Here is a 6000-nt window from a genome sequence, read left to right on the forward strand (position 1 = left end):
AACCAAACAAACAAAAAAGATTTTGCGAGATCTTCCAGCTGATATAGCTGCAGCTCAACCTCCACCCGTTGGTGAAGATATTGGAAAACTTCGTACTGAAGTCTCCGACGTATGAAAAAAACTTGCATCTGAACCAACAGGTGGAGAAAACTTAAAATTGATTGCAAAATTTAACGAAGGGTTTGTTGAAGATATTAGAAATACTAAAAGAGAAAAATTACACGAAATAATGTTATTTGGTATATTTAATAAATCTAATATTTTAAAACCCAGTCGTAAAGAAGTGAGTAATGATAATCTTATTAGATGGATGTATCGCATATATAGAAACAAAAAACAAGCTAGATGTCCAGAATATAAAAATCTTGATAAAGAAGTAAAAAGACTTTATCAAGAGACACTGGAACAACTCTCCCAGCAAGAACCTTCATATCAACTTACTCTACCGCAGCAGGAATTTTCATATCAACTTTCTCCACCGGCGCAGGAACCTTCATATCAGCTTCCTCCACCCCCGGCAGATTCACCACGTGGATTTCGAAGTGATTCACCTGATACACACCCGGTCACCACTGAATCATTTTATCCGGTAATGCAACCACCAGTATTTAAAACACCTCAAGATGAACCTAAAAAAGGTTCTGGTTTATGTCCTGACAATATTCTCAATGACGTGTCACGGTTAGAAGTTCTCATAGGGGGAAAACGTGCCGGAAATAACTCACCAGAAATAACCAATGAAGCAGCTGATATTTGCCGGCGATTATTTCGCGGCGGCATCATGGATATCAGTATTTACCAGGAACTTATTGGTGAGCTCGTTGATGATTAGTCACCGCGATTAGATAAATGGTAAATAAGATAGCATGATAGTACACAATAATCATCGTAATTCCGTACAGGTCAGGGCGGTAAATTCACGATTACCAATCTATAGAGTTATTTACGGAGATGGACTTGGTGATGTTATTCAGGGATTATTTACAAGGTTAGCCCCAAAAGCAGTGCCTATTGCAAAACAATTATCGATGAAAGCAATTGATATTGTTCGTGAAAAAGCTCCTGCTGCAATTATCAATGTTGCTGGTAGGCGTCAAAGATAGACTAGCACGATTAATAAGACGAAAACGACAACCAGTATAATTGCCAAGTACTGATATCATGCCCGCAGATGTCAGTAAAATAATAAATCAAGCTGCAAATAAAAAACTAGCAGCGTTAGCAGATCGGGGACTCGGTGAATTGGGAATAATATCTCAAGTTTAATATCAGGAAGTGGAACTTCACGAAGTGGAACTTTACGAACGCGGTAATCAACGTGTTAGACGAAAATAATTACAATAAAATGTTCAAGCGCGTATCCGACACAGCATTTGACATGGAAGCACCTGTCCTTAAAGATGAATCAGTACGTGATTATCAGTTTTATTCTTATGACGCACGATTACCAGATCAACGTGGAAGAATTGAACTGCAAGTTCATGACACAAGTAGATATTTTCTAACCGCTTAAGCTTTTATTGAGGTAGAAGGTATAATTGTAAGAACAAACGATGCTAATTAACAATCAAAAACAGGAGTCAAACTTAATCTCTCTGCGGGTGCGATTAAGAACTCAAGTAAAACGGGTGATGTTTTTCCACTTCTCGCGGCCATTCCGGCATAAATAGCTGCTGACGCTCCAGCCGTAGCAAAAGCAGCCGCATTAGGTGCTGTTGGAACAGCTGCTGAAATGGCTCTAAAGAAAGCAACAGGAAATGGATATAAAAAAGGGACGCGGCCTAAGGTTGCCAGGATCTCGTTGGGGAAGAGGTCTGAGGCTTCCAGGTTCACTTCGTTAGATGCTCCAGCATCAAATTTTGATTTACTTGATGCTGCTAAACAATTAAAAATAAAAAAAACTTCAGAGGTGTATTTATGCGAGATCAATTACCGAAACAACCAAACAGTGTTGAAACAGGTATTATTAATCTTGACTCGAATTCAGGACCTGGTACTCATTGGGTATCATACGCGGTTGATCCACGTGGAATCGTTTATTTTGATTCATACGGGTTAGCTCCACCTGTTGAATTTATCAAGTATGTAGCGCCACTTCACGAATAAGTTTGGTATTCAACGCTACCCACACAAACAATGACAGATCCGCCAATATGCGGCCGTGAAGTAATTAATGTACTTAATGCTATATCAAAATCATCCAAACCGCCACATAACGTCGTGCATGATTATACAAGCAACCGCTTCGTTGCGCGCAACGCGTTTTAAACAGATCTTAAATTATAATGGTTGATATTTACGGAAGATCTTCTTCACGCGTTAAGGAAAAGTCCGATGACATTGATCTGTCGAAGTACGCGACTAATGATGATCTTAGTGATATTATGAACCTGGCTGGAGTTGACCCATATGAGGTTGTTATTTTTCAGGATCAACATGGTAAACTAAAAACCAGCAATGCTAAATGGAATGATATAATTCGACAAGTACTTGGTCCGGTCAAGGATAATATCCCTGTGTTTACTAAAGGCGGTAGAAACAGGTATTCAAGTATATCGTTTACAACCATGAGAGATCAAATTATAGCAAGTGTTGCTAATCGCGTGAAAAATACCGGTGACATAATGACGGGAGAACTCAGCATGAACGGAAATAAGATAACAGTGCTAAGAGATCCAACATCCGACGAAGACGCAGCAACCGAAAAATACGTCGACGTCAACTATGGCACTATAGAAATTATACACGTTGCGGGCTGAGTATGATGTGCACGTAGGCGCTTTTGGAAGATTTCGAAGAAATTTTCAAAAAAAACGATGAATCTATAGATAAATTCTTCGGCACTCCGCACTCCGTTGACATAAATCTCGTTGATATCAAGACGAACATCGACACAACTAAAAAAACACTCGAGAGGGGATTCCTGAGATTGTTAATAAAATTAGTCTGATTAAAATCCCACCTGGAGTTACTCCCGGGCATATCACCAACATCGTATCATCGGGATTCGCAACATGGTCGCAGCAAAATAAAACCATCAAATATACCGCAACAGTCACTGGTGTATACAGGTTGTCTGTGTTCAGTGCTGAAAAATTTGAAATATTTACAACGTATCCATGGCGTCATTCAACTGATAAGTTTTCCGGGGTTGTATCTGTTATATTAAATAGCGGAAACGAGGAAATATTTATTCTGGAAGCAGCTGATAAGAAATTAACCGCAACATCTTTCTAGTGGTGTTTGGAATTTTTAGCTAAAACACCTCAATTGGTTACTGCATAAAATATAATGAGTACCTATATCGACGTTCAGAAATGTAAGTATAATCAAGCGTGTGAATGGCAAACTAACTTAAAAGATCGAGTCGAACAATATACAGTAAAAGTAAAGAAATATCGACGACGACTAGTTATCGTCGACGTAATCGTTTATTCATCATCCGCTGTTGTTGCTGAAACCGGTGTGATATTGTCAGCAATGATAATGATGGCACCAGTAGCTGTGACTATTTGAATTTCAACAGCAACAACGATTGCAGTTGTGCTCAATATCATTGCAAAAAAGATATGTGCTGGCACGAATGAAAAATTATCCGATTACATGATAAGATTATATACAGCGACGGTCGCATACTCGAAGTTATCTTCGTTGTTATCAGCTAGTCTCAATGATGGAATTATATCTGATTTTGAATTTTCAGAAATGATTAAAATATATAACAGTGCTGTTGAAGGTACGAATATTAATAATGACGGAATTACTCCAGCAGATCATGACGAACACAACCCCGCACAAGACCACGATGATCTCGGTAAGCTCGATTAATCCTGAATTTAACATCAATTAAAAGAAATTGCACTAGCGATGGTTAGTTTAAAATTTCCTGAAGAATCTAATACAAAATAATGGTTAGATAAATATAGATTAACAGAAGCCGATATACCAAATTTTAAATTTCCCGGGTATAGTGCAGCTGGGTTAAGAAAATATGTGAATGATGTCATTGATGAGTTTTTTCCTAAAATAATCGATGCGTGGAGAAAAGTAGCTCCAACAGCAACTGTTCTTAGATATAATAACGATCTATACGGCGGCGGCAGGCATATATCTCCGGGAATCGTTAATATAACATCGACAATCACGGTTAATCTAGCTTGTGACGTAATCGATGGCAGCTATCAAATAAATCTTGGAAAATCAAATCATGCTCAACAAGGATACACTTATACACGTTCACACCACAAGTCCTCCCTGGGGATTTGATCGTGCAAGTACCAACTAATCCTGTTTATGTACGCACACATAATCAGTATTTGTCACGAATAAATTTTAAACTCACAGACCACATATGACACTTAATTGACCTACAGGGAGAGGAATTGAATATCAATCTGTATGTAAAGTCTTAAAGATTTTAATCGTAGATTTATCAGAAATATTGTATTTTATCAGAAATATTTTATTTTATCAGAAATATTTTATTTATTCTGAAACATTATATATTGACTCTGAAATATTATATATTTATATATTTATTCTGAAATATTATATATTTATTCTGAAATTGATACTCAAAATCGTGCAGATCGATCAGTTTGTTAACTCTAATATATCTTTAGGTACTCAAAATCATGCAAATCGATCAGTTTGTTAATTCTGATATGTATTTAGGTACTCAAAATTAACAAAATCAATCAGTTTTGCAAAAAATAATAAAAAAAATGTATTTTATTATTATTCTGAAATATTTTATTTTTTTCTGAAAATTTGATTGGTTTGCATGATTCTGAGTACCAACTATCCCATCAAAATTACGAAATTGATTGGTTTGTGCATGATTCTGAGTACCAACTAGCCCATCGAAATTACGAAATTGATTGGTTTGCATGATTCTGAGTACCAACTAGCCCATCAATTTCTGAAAAAATAAAACATTTGAGAATAAATATATAATATTTCAGAATAAATAATGTTTTAGAATATATAACATTTCAGAATAAATGTATAATATTTCAGAATATATAATATTTCAGAATATTTCAGAATATATAAAATATTTCAATAAATATTTAATATTTCAGAATAAATAATATTTCAGAATATATAATATTTCAGAATATATAATATTTCAGAATAAATAATATTTCAGAATAAATAATATTTCAATAAATATGTAATATTTCAGAATAAATAATATTTTAATAAATATATAATATTTCAGAATAAATAATATTTCAATAAATACATAATATTTCAATAAATATATAATATTTCAGATTAAATAATATTTCAGAATATATAGTATTTCGGAATATATAATATTTCAGAATATATAATATTTCAGAAAAAAATAAAATATTTCAGAATAAATAAAATATTACACGTGTACGGTCGTTTCACCAACAAGGTTATTCGCTAACATAATTTTTCTCAATTGTTTGATGCGAGTACTAATTGTTTTTTGTTTTTTTGCCTCGTTCTCGTGGGATAACTCCAATCTAATTTTTTCTACTGCGGCAGAGAGAGGAACGAATTCTTTGACCTTTGACTGCAGCTAGTTACCGGAACATCGCCGCCTGAATTCGTTTTATAAACTTGTATTCAGACGACAGTGTAAAACCACCATCATTTTTACGTTCTTTCAAGATTTCAAAATCAAAAATAACCCTTTCAGGATTCAGCTCATCAGATGTATTAATACTGATTTTTTCTAATTTTTTTATAGCAGCAATTACATCATTGATATTTTCATGGTTCATTATTTAGTATATATATATATATATATATATATATATATATATATATATATATATATATATATATATATATATATATATATATATATATATATATATATATTTAAAAGAAAAGAAAAATATACCCTATTGTAAATATTTCTACATTAAAACAGCGGTTTCTGAATATATTGTAACTTTCTGTATTAAAGCAGCGGTTTCTGAATAGCATGTTCAGGGATATATGGAATATATACAATGA

This window comes from Sinohyriopsis cumingii, chromosome 10, assembly GCF_028554795.1.
Source record: "Sinohyriopsis cumingii isolate HCF-2022 chromosome 10, ASM2855479v2, whole genome shotgun sequence".
Lineage (NCBI taxonomy): Eukaryota > Metazoa > Mollusca > Bivalvia > Unionida > Unionidae > Sinohyriopsis > Sinohyriopsis cumingii.